The sequence below is a fragment of the Pleurodeles waltl genome, unplaced genomic scaffold, assembly GCF_031143425.1.
Source record: "Pleurodeles waltl isolate 20211129_DDA unplaced genomic scaffold, aPleWal1.hap1.20221129 scaffold_67, whole genome shotgun sequence".
NCBI classification, from domain to species: Eukaryota; Metazoa; Chordata; class Amphibia; order Caudata; family Salamandridae; genus Pleurodeles; species Pleurodeles waltl.
Genome location: NW_027150384.1, coordinates 3,252,493 through 3,270,767, shown reverse-complemented (window position 1 = coordinate 3,270,767; position 18,275 = coordinate 3,252,493). Strand labels below are relative to the sequence as shown.

Below are 18,275 nucleotides of genomic sequence, written 5' to 3'. Positions count from 1 at the left end.
TCGGTTTGGCTACTGTCAGGAGCCCGTTGGTGTGCCACTGCCTCCCTCATGGTGTTGGCCATGTCTGCCAGCACCCCTGCAATGGTGGCTAGGGTGGTGTGGATGTCCCTCAGGTCCTCCCTGATCCCCAGGTATTGTCCCTCCTGCAGCCGCTGGGTCTTCTGCAACTTGGCCAGTATCTGGCCCATTGTCTCCTGGGAATGGTGGTATGCTCCCAGGTTGTTGGTGAGTGCCTTGTGGGGAGTCGGTCCCTGGGCCTGTCCTCTCCCTGTCGCTCAGCGGTCCTCCCAGCTTCCCTGTTGTCCTATGCCTCTGTCCCCTGAGCCGTGTGCCTACTGCAACTGACCTCAGGTCCCTGATCGTCCTGTGTTTGTGGGGTGTCCTGGGGTCCCTGTAGTGGTCGACACACTGCTGATTGACGTGTCCTGGGGACAGAGGTATGAGCCCGCTGAGTGGGTGCTGTGGTGGTGTTTCCTGAAGGTGGAGGCTCTGTGGTGGTATGGGACTGTGCCTGGGTAACCGACTGTCCAGAGATCCCTGATGGGCCAGTTTGGTCATCCTTATCCAGGTGAGCAGAGCTGCTGTCATCACTGTGGGCCTTCTGGGGGGGGACTGGATGTTGCTGGCACCTCCTCTCTGGTGAAGTTGGGTGGGGGACCTGTGGGGATGTAATTGCAGTGTTATTGTTTCTGTGTGTGACATCTTGTGCATGGGTGTGTTGGCCTCTATGGTTGTGAGTTCCCTGTCAGCTTTGCCTTGTGTGAGTAGTTATTTAGTGGGCTTGGTGATTGTCTCTAGTGTGCATGCTGTGGTGATGGGTGTCCATGCAGGGCTGTGAGTGATGTCCATGCATGTGTAGTGCATGCAGGGCTTGGTATTGGGATGAGTGGGTTGTGATGGTGGGGTGTATGTGTGGTGGTGGGGTGATGGGGATGAGGGCAGGGGTGGGGGTATGTGTAATAGTAGAGATTTGACTTACCAGAGTCCAGTCCTCCTGCTACTCCTGCCAGGCCCTCAGGATGCAGTATTGCCAAGACTTGCTCCTCCCATGTTTTTTATTGTGGTGGAAGAGGTGGTGTTCACCGCCAGTCCTCTGTACTGCTATCTGGTGTCTTGCAACCACGGAATGCACGTTCCCCTCTAGATCGTTCCACCTCTTCCTAATGTCGTCCCTTGTTCTGGGGTGCTGTCCCACGGCGTTCACCCTGTCCACGATTCTCCGCCATAGCTCCATCTTCCTAGCAATGGATGTCTGCTGCACCTGTGATCCAAATAGCTGTTGCTCTAACCTGATGATTTCCTCCACCATGACCCTTCACTCCTCCTCTGAGAACCTGGGGTGTCTTTGTGGTGCCATGGGTGTAGTGTGAGTGATGTGTGTGAGGATGTGTGGGGTGATGTGTTGGGTTGTGTGCTGTGAGGTCCGTGAATGGTGTTATGTGGCCCTGGTTGTGTGGGTGCTCTTGCTGTAGCTCTCTCTACTGGCAAGATTTTAGTGTCGTAAGGGGTCGTGGGTAGTGTGGGTGGTGTTTTATAGTGGTGTGGTTGTGTGGGTGTGGTATGTGTATGTGTGTCAGGTGTGGTGTTGTTTTGTATGTTTGTGTGTATTTTAAGCGCGGCGGTATGTACCGCCAATGGTTTACCGCGGTTGAAGGTCCACCGCGGTGATTCGTGGGACATAATGCTGTGGGCGTAGTTCTGTTGGCGTAACGGTGTGGGTTTTGGAAACGCCAGTCTATCACTGACCTTCGGGCTGGCAGACTTGTGTGTGTGTCTGTATAGTGACAGATTGCTATGTGTGTGTCATAATATGGGTAGCGGTATACTGCCGCGGTCGAGGTATGTTGGCGGCAGTCAGCATGGCGGTAAGCGGGACTTACCGCCAATGTCATAATGAGGGCCAGTATGCCCTCACTATTTTGTATTCCCAATTTCGAACTACCAAAACTTTGGGTTGATTAGTTTGGGATTACATTAAATTTCTTATTAACATTTCTTTCTAGATGGAAAGGGGTGTCTCCTCCATGCTAGCTAGTTACATGACCCCCAGCGTGTTTTGCTTTGTGGCTGCTGAATAACCACCTAAAGAACTGAAAATCCGTTGGAGATGGCTGGTGTTTTTCCCTCCGACAGAAAACTGTCTGTAAGATTTCGTGAGTTATTGCCTTTGGTGGTGACGCCTGCTACATGAGTCCCAGTCTAAGGGACAGGGCGCCATCCAGCGTCTCTCATTTGTTTTTATATATATATATATATATACATATACACTGAACAATCCAAAGGTAACAGGGAAGTTATAGTTAGGAAATAGAATTTTAAAAAACATAGAAATTCACTGAAAAAAACAAAGGTTACAGGTTCGGTATAGTTAGGAAATAGAATTTAAAAAATGTAGACATTCACTGAAAAAAAAAAAGGTTACAGGGACATTATAGTTAGGCTCTGAATTTACTCGTACAAAACCATAGAAATTAATCTGTTATAGTTAGAGTTATCTAAAGTAACCCTAACAGGGCCCCACCAAGATTTTCAGTGTCTGCCAAGCAGACACTGAAAATCACGACGGGTGCAACTGCACCCGTCGCACCCCTTCCACTCCGCCGGCTCCATTCGGAGCCGGCATCCTCATGGAAGGGGGTTTCCCGCTGGGCTGGCGGGCGGCCTTCTGGCGGTCGCCCGCCAGCCCAGCAGGAAACTCAGAATTACTGCGGCGGTCTTTTGACCGCGCAGCGGTATTCTGCCGGCGGGACTTTGGCGGGCGGCCTCCGCCGCCCGCCAAGGTCAGAATGACCCCCTCTGTCTCGAGACCTGTTATGGCAGCACCAACATCTTTTAACAATGTTGCAGACAGCCAATCACATCAATCTTTACTGCCAATCTAGCTCGAGGCCCGAGGTATTGAAAGACTGGGGAAAAAGTTTCTGCAGCCAATCATAGCGCAGCGCTATCTGGGTCCTAGATAGGTACAGGAAGTCTCCAACTTTTAACCACTTCAAGCCCACCCTGAGGACTTATTTAACGCTCATTTCTCAATAATGCCTCAAAGACTAGTCAGAAATTAACACAAAATAAAAAGCACCCTTTATGAACACAGTTCTAACTTTCTGACAAATGTGGTTTACTTCTGATCAATCATTTTTTTGTATTTGAAAACAAACTTTTCTATAGCAATTCACAATTTTAGAATCCCCCCCCCTTTTTGCCCTCATTGCTTTTTCTGAAGGAACCAAAGTGGGTGAAATAGTGTGTGTCTATTTGTATGTATATATATATATATATATATATATATTGTTAGAGTCCTGCTAGATTGGAAAAAGCTTTTTTAAAGTGTGGGTGTCTCTGCTGGGTTGCCTGCAAATAGGCAGCTAAGTGCAGTGCGGAGGTCTGTTGTGGTGGAGGTTATCTGTCCGCAGGTGGGTTGGGCTCAGCACCTGGCCACAGACCAATCCCTGTGGACAACCCCACACTGCGGGGAGTGGCTGTCTGCAGAGGTCTGGATACAGTGGCCAATCCAAGGGGTGATTGATATGGTTCTGTGTAATAAAACCTGAGTGAGTGGCATTGTGAATTAACCTTGATCTGCATTTTTTTTTATTACGGTGCTGCAGTCCCATGGGACTCTTGCAGGAGCAAACGCGGCCTACGTGGTCCTGTGAGAGAAGGCGCTGGCTCCTGCAAGAGTCCTGCAGGATCAGAAAACCTTTACAAAATGTGTGGACCGTGGGTGTCTCTGGTGGGTCAGCTGTGTGCAGGCGGTTCAGCGCAGGGATGAAGTTAGTCATGGTGGGGATTGGCTGCCTGCAGATGGGTTGGGCGTACCACCTGTCACAGACCATGACCTGCAGCCAATCCATGCAGTGACTGTCCACAGGGGTCTGGGCAGTGCAGGCAATCTAAGCCATGCATGGCATGTAATAAGAAAATCTTACTTTAAGCCAAAGAAACCCTAGAAATTCACTGAAAAAACTAAATATTAAAGTAACAATATAGTTACGTATGGTAATATTATCTTACTATACATTATTAAAAACGACAAACTTCAGTGAAAAAAAATCCGAAGGATAAATTGACGGTATAGTTAGATGAAAATGTCAGCTTCAACATAACATTTTAAGCAACAACAAAAAACACTGGATTTCAGCAGTTATGGTTAACTGAAATAACTATAACTCGGACCCTTGCCATGCACTGCTTATGACATCACAGGTTACAACACTCATGCCATGTTCCATGTCATCACTGATAACATCATTGGTGTCGCCTAAAATTACACCATTGATGACAATGATGTACATGGAGAGGGCACGAGTTATAGTCCAAGTTTGGTAATCACTTTGGAACCAAGCGCCATATTTAAGAAGCCCTTTGCTCCACATTGGTGTTATTTTTTTATGCAAATGTAGCGTTAAGGTGGCATTTCTCCCGTACCATATTTACAAAGTGGTGCAATGCTTGGATTGCGCCACTTTGTAAGCCCTTGTTCCACATTATGCCTGTGCCAGGCATAATGTATGCAATGGGGCGTTCCAGTGGTAGGAGGCCAAGAAAATGGTGCAGTGAAATTTAACAGATTTCACTATGCCATTTTTTCCATCATTTTTAACGCCTGCGCAGAGCAGGCGTTAAAATGAGGCACACATTGAAATCAATGGGTCTCCTTGCGCTTTGCTACACTAGCGTCGAACCTTTTGTTTCTAGTGTAGCAAAGTGCACAATAGCATCCAAATTGGTGACACTAGTGTTCTAACAATCACCATGGAGCGGCGTATTTTAAATATGGCACAGCGATGGTGTCATTAGGTGCCCTGGAAGGGGTGGGGGAGTGCGTGGAAAAAGTGGTGCATCAGAGCTGATGCATCACTTTTTCTTAAGTATGGGCCTAAATGTCTTATCCTCATAATGATTCTAAAAACAGACTCTGAGGTAAGAAGACTTCTCGTGTAGGTCCCTATGGAACAAGTGCCATTTTTTGTCATTGGTTGGAAACAGCCTTGTTCACCCACAGGGACATAGCTTAGTCAATGAGATCTGGGGGGGGAGGGGTGTGAATAGCAAATTTCCTAAAAAACAGTATTGGGTTTGGGATAAACTGTTCTCAAGCGAAACAGGTTAATTACTGATTTGCATTAGGTGGGCTCCTGTCTAAGATTCTGATTACAAACAAAAAGTTAAAACCTTTTAGTCAAACAAGGGGGATGAGAAAAACCAACAAAGGCATCGGATACCCGCATAAGAGCACCCAGACCCAAAGCTCAAGCCACGGATGCATTTATTTGATGGGGTGCCACACCCCAACCCCCCCTCCTCCCCGAGCTACGCCCCTGTTCACCACCAGATCGACAGGTAGTCGATTACTTGCCAGTAACAGTGACAGGACTGAGCATGTAGTGGTGACGGGTGCAGGGATGTCTGAAAGATCAGCACATATTGCACGTGTTGACAGACATCCACCTTGAGAAAGATGCAGGTGCATTTACTCAGCTGTAATCAATTCAAGGGGATTCACTATTGTGCGGGCAGCATGTCTGTGTGTTGGTCTCTCAAGGACGATGGGAGGAGGGGATGGATCACCTTTAATACATTGCGTGTTTGTAACTGTTATAACCATTCTTGTATTGTACAGGCAAGGTGCTTGTCGCTTGGTTTATCTAAAACAAGGCGCTTATTAGACTCATTGAACTGCAGATCTGAAAGGCACCACCAGAGGTGCTGATTCTGAACACTACACAATGTGTGTGTGTTTGTAATCAGTGCTCGAAACTACACAACGTGTGTGTGTTTGTAAGCAGTGCTGGAGACTGCACAATGTGTGTGTATGTGTAATCAGTGCCGGAGACTACACAATGTGTGTGTATTTGTAATCAGTGTGGGAGACTACACAATGTGTGTGTATTTGTAATCAGTGCTAGAGAATACACGTGTGTGTGTTTGTAATCAGTGCTGGAGACTACACAATGTGTGTGTATGTGTAGTCAGTGCTTGAGACTGCACAATGTGTGTGATTTGTAATCATTGCCGGAGACTACACAATGTGTGTGTATTTGTAATCAGTGCTTGAGACTACACAATGTGTGTGATTTGTAAGCAGTGCCGGAGACTACACAATGTGTGTGTATTTGTAATCAGTGCTTGAGACTACACAATGTGTGTGATTTGTAAGCAGTGCCGGAGACTACACAATGTGTGTGTATTTGTAATCAGTGCTTGAGACTACACAATGTGTGTGATTTGTAATCATTGCCGGAGACTACACAATGTGTGTGTATTTGTAACTACTGCCGGAGACTACACAATGTGTGTGTATTTGTGATCAGTCCTGGAGACTACACAATGTGTGTGTATTTGTAATCAGTGCTTGAGACTACACAATGTGTGTGATTTGTAATCATTGCCGGAGACTACACAATGTGTGTGTATTTGTGATCAGTCCTGGAGACTACACAATGTGTGTGTATTTGTAATCACTGCCGGAGACTATACAATGTGTGTGTATTTGTGATCAGTCCTGGACACTACACAATGTGTGTGTATTTGTAATCAGTGCTTGAGAATACACAATGTGTGTGTATTTGTGATCACTGCCGGAGACTACACAATGCGCGTGTATTTGTATCCAGTGCTGTCCCCAGAAATCCCTGATGAAGGGGGGACGGAAGTGGTACATTCAAAACATGAAGGAAATTCCAGTTAACCAGCTACAAAAGGCGTCTTCTACATTCATTTGCCGGCGTGTGGGATTTTTAACTTTTCAGGAACTGCGGTGGATAACGTGTATGTTGTCATTTCATGTCCACTGGAATTTTAATAGAACCATAACATTTTGTTTATTCATTTAGATCAATATACAGGTAACATGTGCTGGACTAGGATCCAGTAGAAACCAGTTGCAGCTGGTGAACCGGGGATTTCCAAGGAATGAAGAAAGGGACTTGTCTGACCTAAAACAAGTCATATTTAGATGCATTTATTAGAAATCCCTCATCTCTCTTCGCTCTGCAGGCGTCACAGGCTCCATTTCTTTATATCTACGTCTTTTCTGTGCTCGTGTCTCTCACTCTCTTTTAGCTCACTCACAGTGCATGAGTCTCTCACTCTATCGGACTCTTTTAACTCACTCTCAGTGCCGGAGTCTCTCACTCTATCGCACTCTTTTAATTCACTCCCAGTGCCTGAGTCTCTCAGTCTCTCACACCCTCTTAACTCACTCACAGTGCCTGTCTCTCTCACTCTCTCACACACTCTTAAGTGACTCCCAGTGCCTCAGTCTCTCACGCTCTCCAAACCTACTCCCAGTGCATGTGTCTCTCACTCTCTTAACTCACTCCCACTGTGAGTCTCCCACTCTCTCAACTCATTCCTAGTGCGAATCTCTCACTCTCTCACAGGCTTTTAACTCACTCCCAGTGCCTGAGTCTCTCACTCTCTTAACTCACTCCCACTGTGAGTCTCACACTCTCTTAACTCACTGCCAGTGCCTTACTCTCTCACTCGCTTAACTCACTCCTAGTGCCCGTGTCTCTCACTCTTTCACACTCTCTTAACTCACTCCCAGTGTCTCAGTCTCTCACCCTCCCACACTCTTTTAACTCACTCCCAGTGAGTATCCCTGAGGACCCTCAGTTGTGCTCACTTTTGCTTTATGATTCTATGCTCAGAGTCTGGACATTTCCTGCCTGGGTTTGTGTCAAGTCTGGTGCCTGCCTGTGTCAGTGCCTGGAGCATGTGCAGTGCCTGTGAGTGATGGAAGCAGCTGTCCTGCTGTCTGACTGTAAAGCAGTGGTCTTCAAACTTTTTAATGCCGCGCCCCCCCAGTTGAAAAATAAAAATCATTGGGCCCCCCACAGAATTTTTCACAATTATTTTAGAAAGATGGCCATGTTTGTGCCTGCGATGGTGCTCAGCGGCTAAAATGGCACCAGCACAAAGGATAAGGACAGGAATGGGCCGTATTGGATACATATGGTGCACTCCTGCCCTTTCCTTGCGACGTAGAGAGGTGCAGCAAGGTGACTTCCTGCACTGCCTTGCATCACAAAGCCCATAAATTAAGTCCTTAGTCTTTGAGGTTAGGGAGTAATGAAGTCGACTAGTCAAGCCATACTTTTGGAGGGTGCAGACAGAAGGAAAGGTTCAGGCAGCACTTGCATCACTCACCATAAATAAAAACTACGAGGGGTATTCTTTTAGCGACAAGGTGCAGAGACGCACAGTAGGTACAAGGCCTCCAAGGTGCAGAGATGCACAGTAGGTACAAGGCCTCCAAGGGGCAGACACTTACAGTAGGAACAAGCCCTCCAAGGTGCAGAGAATCACAGTAGGTACAAGGCTTCCAAGGTGCAGAGAATCACAGTAGGACTATAGGCCACCAAGGGGCAGAGACTCACAGTAGGACTATAGGCCACCAAGGTGCAGAGATTCACAGTAGGTACTAGGACACCAAAGGGCACACATGTCAGTCTCTTAGCAGCGGTTGGTTCATCGGAGATGCGCTCCAAGCTCGGGACGCAGGGGTTCATAGTGGTGATGGGACACTAAACACAAGTTGTCACACTGACATCACACTCACCAGCCTCACCCATGTAGTATATTATTGCTCTAGATCAAGCCATTTTGGGTGGTCAGCTTCTTACCATCAGAAAAAGCAGCAATGCAGAGACTCTGTTGTCCGCCTAGCTTAGCAGCAGTAAGTACCTCTTAGCAATGCACTGCACAACTGGGTCTCAGCCTCCGGTACTGCAAGATTCTCAGTGCTCCAGGCACTGTGCCTCCTTATTGAACAAGGCTCAGATATTGTCCTTGGTGATAGGAGTATGAACCTTACCCATCAAAAGCAGACAACCATAGACTTCATGGAGCATTTCTTATTTGCTCTTAACTTGATGCTGACTGTCTTTTTCCTTGTAGGGGATTAACCAGGAAGTTAGGTAACAATCAAATATCAAAATGTACACAGTAACCAATATGGCCTGCCAATGAAAACTCAAATCTGTAATAAAGTTAATGGGTTTTATTATAAACTGACACTCAGGTTAATGTAAAGAAATCTCCCAAATATCCTGTAAAGATACAGAATAACCATAGGGTAACCAAACCTTCTGAGGGAATGTAGAAGAGTTAGCATAAGGCAAACCCATAGTTTAGTGGCAGCAATGCAAAAGATTAACAAAAGAAGCTGATGTTATGAAGACAGAGAGCGTTCAATTCTCTTACACATTAGTGCAACTTAAAAGCATTTAACTAAGTTGAGCCAAACACACATGCTCTATAGGCTCTCTCAAGCCCAGCAACACAGCTGCAGAGGCTCTGAGCAATGTCAGGATTGGCCGCAGGGCAGGCTGGGAGCCTGTGCCTGCAGCCCGCAACGGAGAAGAGGAGCAGCGTGGCGGCGAGGGAAGGTAAGTGGTTGTTTTATTGTTTTTTTATTAAATTAAAGTTTATTCCCCCGTTCCCTGGCGCCGCCCCGCCCCTTTGGCACCCCACGAGCCGCTACTGATGAATGCCCCAGACCAATACGGGCTTCTAGAGTGGGCATAAACATGTTGGCTGTTTTGAAGATGAGCTCTGTCATTACACTCATGTTTATCACTGATTCTTGTTTTTAAACATATCAGTGGACACCCCAATTAAAGGTAAATTACTGGTAGTCCACTAAGTATTTTTAGGAACCTGGATCCCAGCATTATCCAGTAAGCTTTACCTAACAACTCCCTCTGGTAGGCCCGAACCAAGAGGTTGAGTCCGCCCTGGTGGCATTGTCCTACCAGGTTGGGAAGAGGTGGTCTATGATGAAGCATGACAATATTAAAGGGAGGAATTCCTGCTATTCCGGTTAATAAAAGGGTGCTTGTGGAACTATTAGTATGTTTCTACCTGGGTTGAGTCTCAAGTGAGCGCACTCACATTAACTTAGTTCCTCCTCCACACCTTTTGTGTGTATTGGTTAGCTGCTGGGAGGACGAGTGGAGGGTTGTGTTCCTCTCACACCTCTCTTTGTGTTTATCTTACTATCACATGCTCCATTGTATTCTACTGTCCCACCATAACTTGCAGCATCTTCACACGATCCCACAGCAGCCCTGGGAACATGGTTGTCCTTGGTCTTCTGGACATTATTTGCAACATGTATGAATAAGGGACAATCATCCTTTCTCTCTGTGTCCCTGTGTACCTCTCAAGGTTCTGCTCCCAGACTCTCTATAAGTAATACAATACTCACATTTCGTGAGAATGTGCCTGCAATGAAATGAAACGTTAGCAGAAAACGAAAAACTGTTCCTCATGCTAAGGAATTTCAAGCCTAGAAATGTCAAGTTAATAATAATATTCACTAGTGCACATTTGATATCAAATTATACTGTGTACCTATTAATTCAATTCTCATATAATATCAACTATATTAAATCAATTTAAATGTCATGTTGCAGTTAATATAAACGAAGTACAATTGTTATTAAATGTACTTCAATATAATGGGGAACTACATTTCTCAACATTAACCATAAACATTAGTGCACAAGTTACATAACTTATTGTTTCTAGTGCAAATATATCCAACTAACATAAGAATGATTATATAAATTCATCATGTGATTAAATGTCACAATAAATTAAGGTACTCAAAATACACTTCTCCTACTACTACAGTGAATGCACTTCACAGTTGAGTTTGAGTGCCCCACTTTACATTATTTCACTATTAGTTCACACATTATGCTTTATATTATGGTCACATATAGATCAATATTGTGACATCAGGGGTTGCAGCAAATCTGCATGTAGTAATCACATTCCTCTACAGTACTGGGGCTGTTGGCTCAAATTCAAAAATGCAGATAAATTAGAACTTCATCTCAAAATTCAGAGCACTCTGAATCCTGAATACTTATTGATCGTGTGCGCCACAAGTCCATGGCACCAAATCACAGGAAAATTGGAACTCCTATTCTGTGATTACTTCTGGATACCTTCTGTAGCCAGGCAGGTGCTGTTGCTGGGAGCACAGACCTGAGCCTGTGGGCATTGGGCAGTGACCCCGTTCCTTTGGTGCAGGTGTGCAGCCGTGGCCCGATCTTTGGGTCACTGTATTGCTTGGTGTTGACACATTTTAAGCTACAGACTAACCCGCTAGAACAGGCTTAGTCCAGGTCTAGTGCAATAAAGGAGCACTACAGTTGTGCAAGACTTTATAAGGGATTCTAGAGATTGGGGGGATCACAGGGGCAGCCCAATGTTTACCAGAAAGAGCCAGTCGGCAGTATCCTCACAGGGGTACGGGAAAAAAATCCTTTACTTCCCTACTATAATCAGCGGCCACCAAACATGTGCAGTGCTCGTGGAGGGGGGACCATGCATGTTACACAAAGTAGCACTTTGAGGTGTACCCCTGTCACACAACGAAGCCTACCACCCTGCTGCTGAGCAACACACACACTCGTTGTAGAGCTCTAAGGAGTCTTGTGACATGACACAGATCTCATGGACCAGGAACCAACCCAGCTCTGCCAGAATGGTGAAAGGTGGAGTGCACTGTCACATCAATACAGTGGCAGGACCTTTGGACTCGACAGACAGCTTCTTGTTGTTCCACATTTCTCATCAGTGTTTTACAGCCATTGAGAGCTGCCTGATTGGGGTGTTACTGTTGCATTGATAGGGGAACCCAAAGGCAACCCTATATACTTGTTATATATCTGGATGCAATACCAGAAACCTCAGGAAAAAAACATAATACCGGTTTAATGGAATACTATTGGAATCACGGAAATGCAGGGGCACATTTACAAGCCCCTTTTGCTGCCGTTGCGTCAATTTTTGTGATGCAATGGCGGCTCAAACCACCAAATCATATCTACTAGGCCACGCAAAGTCATTTTCCATGGCTTTGAATTGCGTCAGATATGGACAGTGTAAATCTCTGTGTTGCCTTACTCTGCACTAGGGAGGCATTCCATGGGCGTTGTGGTGGGGGTTATCATGTAACGCCCATGGATTCTGTTGCATCCCCAGATTTACAAGACCTTGTAAACCTGGGGATGTGCAAAAACCTTACGCCTCTCCAGGGGAGGCACGATGAGTAGAAATATCACTATTTATCCTTGCTTTCTTGTGTTTCTAAGTGTGCTGCATGTGATGCTTTCTGCTGCACACAAAGAAAGAGGAAAATGCCTTCCTAAAGGGCGCCGCAGGGGGGAAAGAAGAAATGCGCCTTCTGCCATAGATACCGCACATTCCTGCCCTTTCGCTTTGACACCGGGCAGCGCAGCACGGTGACTATGCCCTGTGCCAAATCCCCATAAATATGCCCCTTAGTTTATGTGTTTAAGCCGCACCCCTTCCGGACGCACCCACTTTTCCATCCCACGTGAATCCCTGTGTTCTCTTCCCTCTTCCTAGTTTATAATGTAATTCAGGGGGGGAGACCAGGAAGTGTCCCTCAGTGGAGGGGGCGACGTCAGCCGCACAGCTGCGTCATGGCGCGTTACAGGCCTGGTACGTACATGTTTCAAGTGAAAGCATTTCGAGGGCTGTTCGATGGGACTCTACCGCGTGCGCCGCCCCCTCTCCAACACTGAAAAGACCGCGCCACATTATACGGCAGGTAAAGTATGTATACTTATTCTAAGCTTCTATGTATTTTTTTATTAAAAAAAAAAAAAAAAAAAGGCAACTGGAGATGCCGGGGATTGAACCCGGGGCCTCATACATGCAAAGCATGCGCTCTACCACTGAGCTACATCCCCTGGTGCAGGATGTGGGAGTCGGTGTTATTCTCAGGTCAGTGCACAGGGTGTCTCGGTATTTCCTTCCGCTCCTGGTTTTCTGGCCGGACCCCCGAGGCGCGTCCCCCGCACCGCTTCCCACACACACTCCCTCTCCTTCCCCATCCGCCGCTGCCTCCGGCTCCTGCTCCACACCTTCTGCCCGCCCAGGCTCCGGGGAGCCTCGCACCGTGCCAGCCGAGGGACAGGGGGGACAGAGGTCCCCGTTACTTCCAAGCCCCCCCTCCTGCACTCACTCTCTGCACCCCCTCCTGCACTCACTCTCTGCACCCCCTCCTGCACTCACTCTCTGCGCCCCCTCCTGCACTCACTCTCTGCACCCCCTCCTGCACTCACTCTCTGCACCCCCTCCTGCACTCACTCTCTGCGCCCCCTCCTGCACTCACTCTCTGCACCCCCTCCTGCACTCACTCTCTGCACCCCCTCCTGCACTCACTCTCTGCACCCCCTCTTCTGCCCACCATCCCCCGCCCTCCTCTCGTGCACTCCCCCCAACCACGAGCTGCCCGGGGAGGAGGGGGGAAGTTACACACGCACCTTACCGGGTAATTAATGAGAAACCTTAGAATGTGCCGGGTTGATAATGGTCTCACAGTATAAGAAAGACGGTAGAAGCAAAAAAACAATAAAAAGAAAGAAAAAAATGTCCTTCGAGCCGGATTTGAACCAGCGACCTAAGGATATCAGCTTCACCACTACAGTCCTCCGCTCTACCAACTGAGCTATCGAAGGTACACGGTGATCACGGGTGCCTCATGTTTTGTACTCATTCACGCACACCTGGTGATCCTGCGGAAGCAATGGAGATGCAGATCTGTGTTTTAGAAAATGAATTGAACACCAGATGACCCCAGAACTACTAACACACACACTCGGGCATGGACTTTACTTTCATTCACCAAACTAATGCATTTTGGGAGTTGTAGTCCTTCACTTCTTATGATACAATTGAATAAACACATCTGAAAACAATGGCTTGTGATTCAAACAGGGGTCAAAGTGCATTGAAAAAAATATGAGAACAGTGATGCTGCGACCATTAAGGTGCGTTCAGTGAGTGTGGGTGCCCGGGTGTGAAAAAAATTTGAAACCTCCTGTTCGTTTTTGGGTCTTTCACCTTCAGGTATCTACATATAAAATAACATGCAGCTTAAATGTAAAATAAATTTAGTTAAAATATTTTTACTGCCACGATGTCCCAGCCTCTGACAGAAAGCACTGTGAATATGTCAGCCATTATTTTAAACTTGCATTATACACACTATAACAAAGACTGCTACAAAATGTGCAAAAGCAGTTAAGATAAAATGGTGATTCCAAAATGTAGATTTTAGCAAGTTCAGACTGTACATAATGCAGTTTTTATATATATATATAACAGTCCTTTAAAAGCACACACTTGACAGCTCAGCTAGTAACTCCCTTGCAATACCACTCCAAAACTATCAGTCTGTGTATTCAGGAAACTCCAGTGGCTCCATCAGTTAAAGCCAATACTTGCATTTCTTTCAGGCCAGCAGGCAGCCTGGCAGGAAGGCTTGTTTTTTATTTAGATATTGCCTTAGGGTCTCCTTTTTGATTTCAGAAAGTGAAGATATTCTTCCAAACAGAACAGTGGCATCAGGTTAGAGGGGAATAGAGCAATCAAATTAATGGTGAGGAGGTACGGAGAATTCCTTAGTTTTCTGAATGAACTGGAGCTTCCTGTATGCCGCTAATGGTACCACATTCAGTTCCCTTGGTCCTGGAAGTTTCCTTAGGAGCCCATCAGTCTTCTGTGACGTAACAAAATTGATGACAAATTTGGAAAAACAAGAATATGGTTCAAGTCTATTGTGGCTGGTCAGCCAAGGAAGTCCTAAGATCATAATGTGGTTAGGAGAGGTGATGAGGTCAAAAGATAGGATCTCTTGATGTTTTCCAAAGGCCAACCTTAAGGGAGTGGTCATCTCTTTACCAGGTCCAGAGATCAATGCTTTCTATCTACTGCATGGACCTCATCAGGGGATTGCTTGGGGACTTGGGATATTTGCCATTCTTGTGGCCATGTTTGAGCCAGGTACAACAAATAAGGCCAACACCTTTTCATTCTGTCCATTAGGAAGTTCCAGAAGTATGGCCAAGAGGAACAGGGGAGTAACCAGTTCTCTGGAGGAACAAGTACAAGGGTTTCCTGACTTTCCCATTCTCCCCCTTCTGACAGAGGACAGGATCTAGAATTTCCCTGAACTTTCTGTAGACTTGTGGGACAAATGGGGATTAGATGACCAGAAGAGATGCAGCACATACATTATCCCTGCCTGCTTCTATGTTCTCGTTCTACCACAGACAAAGCTTCGCAAGCTAGCCCAATTTGCATAGGCTCCTCTCCTGAAGATGAAGGATTCTCGGGAACAGGAGTGTCAGTCTTTAGATCTCTGAGAGAAGTCGTTGCTGGGGTTTGCTGAACCAGTGCCCTCAGCCTTTCATATCTGAGTTCATGGAGTCGGTGTTCAATGGACAGGGCCTGATCCATTAACGCTGCCATTGTTTCTGCAACGGGCGAATGTACCAGTTCATCTTTTATTTTCTCAGAAAAGCCCCAGTGAAAGAGAGTAACCAGAGTTTGGGAATAACCATGGAAAAAAGGCCATTTCCAACAACAGTGCTTTAAATTGGCCGGTACTCTGCAACTGGAGCCTGGCACTTTTTTATTTTGAGAGGGAGAGCCCTGCACTTCTCAAGAAAAACATAATACTTTTAATTGGAGAGTACCGGCACTTCTCAGAAACAAGCAGGTACTGTGGTGCCGAGTACCTACCCTTACATTTTCCCATTTCAAGCGCTGGCTGTAAATCACCACAGAAGGATGCAAAGCACTTTGCGGGTTGTTCTTTGTGTCCACTGCATGCACCGCTCTCTCACTAACACTGAAAGATAATTTCACATTTTGCGAAAGACAGAATTAAAGTTACATGCATTGATGCTCAAAATTGACAATAAAAATGCTAATGGAGATGCCGGGGATTGAACCCGGGGCCTCATATATGCAAAGCATGCGCTCTACCACTGAGCTACATCCCCTGGTGCAGGATGTGGGAGTCGGTGTTATTCTCAGCTCAGTGCACAGGGTGTCTCGGTATTTCTTTCCGCTCCTGGTTTTCTGGCCGGACCCCCGAGGCGCGTCCCCCGCACCGCTTCCCACACACACTCTCTCTCCTTCCCCATCCGCCGCTGCCTCCGGCTCCTGCTCCACACCTTCTGCCCGCCCAGGCTCCGGGGAGCCTCGCACCGTGCCAGCCGAGGGACAGGGGGGACAGAGGTCCCCGTTACTTCCAAGCCCCCCCTCCTGCACTCACTCTCTGCACCCCCTCCTGCACTCACTCTCTGCACCCCCTCCTGCACTCACTCTCTGCAACCCCCTCCTGCACTCACTCTCTGCAACCCCCTCCTGCACTCACTCTCTGCACCCCCTCCTGCACTCACTCTCTGCACCCCCTCCTGCACTCACTCTCTGCACCCCCTCTTGCACTCACTCTCTGCACCCCCTCCTGCACTCACTCTCTGCAACCCCCTCCTGCACTCACTCTCTGCACCCCCTCCTGCACTCACTCTCTGCAACCCCCCCTGCACTCACTCTCTGCACCCCCTCCTGCACTCACTCTCTGCACCCCCTCCTGCACTCACTCTCTGCACCCCCTCCTGCACTCACTCTCTGCAACCCCCTCCTGCACTCACTCTCTGCACCCCCTCCTGCACTCACTCTCTGCACCCCCTCCTGCACTCACTCTCTGCACCCCCTCCTGCACTCACTCTCTGCACCCCCTCTTCTGCCCACCATCCCCCGCCCTCCTCTCGTGCACTCCCCCCACTAACCACGAGCTGCCCGGGGAGGAGGGGGGTAGTTACACACGCACCTTAGCGGGTAATTAATGAGAAACCTTAGAATGTGCCGGGTTGATAATGGTCTCACAGTATAAGAAAGACGGTAGAAGCAATAAAAAAAAAATGTCCTTCGAGCCGGATTTGAACCAGCGACCTAAGGATATCAGCTTTTCCACTACAGTCCTCCGCTCTACCAACTGAGCTATCGAAGGCGCTGGAAAGCTACCGCGGACCCCTCTCTTTACCGCGTGCAGTGACACCGCGGGAATATGAAAACCTTGTATTTACTCCCCCCCGCCCATGAGCACATAGTTTACCGAGCAAGTGCTTGAGAGCTCTTCGGGTGCTTACAGGTGCTGTAACTACAAGCAGTTAATGCTCCACAATTTAAAGCTCTGTAAGGTCCCCATACAATTGGGTACAAAAGACTTAAAGCAGCAGTCTACATTGAGAACAGCCACATTTGTAAACGAAAAGCAATTCTGTGTCAGGACCAGGATCCAATTAGGCTTCTCAATCTTTACTGCTCCATAAACAGCAGCCAATAAGAAAACAGTAAAAACAGAAAACACACTATAAACCATGAGGCTTTAACCACGCCTCTCATATGACCCACCAATAGTAGCCCAACACAGTCTACAACAGAGGTCTAAACCTTTTGATGCCGGGACCCCCTCTCAAAATGTTTTAAATGAAAGGACCCCCTCTAACACAAATTTCTAGAACCTGGTACTCCTCATCATTGACAATCATAAACTGCTCCAGTTTACCTGATTTTGCATATCTAAGGTAGCGTAAAAATTCATGGGTGTTGCATGGGACCACCCACCACAACGCCCATGGAACGCCTTCTTGACGCAAAGTAAGGCAACGCAAGGACTTGCGCTGCCTTGTCTTACTCCATATCTATGAGGCCATTCAAAGCCATGCAGGGTGGCTTTGCGTCACCTCATACATATGATTGACGGGCCTGTGTCGCTGGAGCATAAAAAAAGTGATGCTCCAGTAGCGCAACCTTCTCATAAATAAACCCCAAAATATTCTGTACGTTTTTTTAGTCTTTCACCATCAGGTACATATAAAATGACAGCCAGCTTAAATGATAAATAAATAAAAGAAAGTTGTTACTCATTGGGAAATGCCCTGTAGTGCATTAGGAAACCTTTATTAGTTAATGCACCGCAGAGGTCTGTGTGTAACCAGTCAGCAACAGAATTAAATCTTGGTCGGTGCAGTGGAGAATAGTGACTTGAGTATTTTTAGTGCCACAAGGTCACAGCCTGTGACAGAAAGCAATTTGAATATGTAAGGCATTATTTTATACTTGGGTTGTGAACACTGGCACAAAAGCGTTTTTAGCTGTCTGTGTGTCTTTATTTCACAGCACAGGAGACTCAGTAAATCAAAGTTCAGCTGAGGCATTTTAATGATGGGAAGAAGTGAGGCCGGGGGAATACGCGACCCCCTGCCCATGTCTCCATGGCCCCCCTGGGGGTTCTAACCCCTAGATTGAAGACTTCTGGTCTAGAACATAGAGAGGCACCATCTGACTTCCTCTTTCTTTGCTACTCCGCAGTCAAGCTCAGTGCCTCTCTATTTAGTTTTATGGTCATTACATGAGAGTTACTTTGT

The 18,275-nt window shown here is 47.0% G+C and overlaps 4 non-coding genes across 4 annotated transcripts; all 4 read right to left on the bottom strand.

The window, feature by feature from the left end:
* Positions 1-12,668: 12,668 nt before the first annotated feature.
* On the bottom strand, positions 12,669-12,740 carry TRNAA-UGC (transfer RNA alanine (anticodon UGC)). The gene has a single exon. It is a non-coding gene; the product is annotated as a tRNA-Ala (tRNA).
* A 685-nt stretch (positions 12,741-13,425) lies between these two features.
* TRNAY-GUA (transfer RNA tyrosine (anticodon GUA)) lies at positions 13,426-13,511 on the bottom strand. Its single transcript is given in 2 exon segments — positions 13,426-13,461; positions 13,475-13,511. It is a non-coding gene; the product is annotated as a tRNA-Tyr (tRNA).
* A 2,259-nt stretch (positions 13,512-15,770) lies between these two features.
* Positions 15,771-15,842, bottom strand: TRNAA-UGC (transfer RNA alanine (anticodon UGC)). Its single transcript has one exon. It is a non-coding gene; the product is annotated as a tRNA-Ala (tRNA).
* A 927-nt stretch (positions 15,843-16,769) lies between these two features.
* Positions 16,770-16,855, bottom strand: TRNAY-GUA (transfer RNA tyrosine (anticodon GUA)). The gene is given in 2 exon segments: positions 16,770-16,805; positions 16,819-16,855. It is a non-coding gene; the product is annotated as a tRNA-Tyr (tRNA).
* Between the last annotated feature and the right edge of the window lie 1,420 nt (positions 16,856-18,275).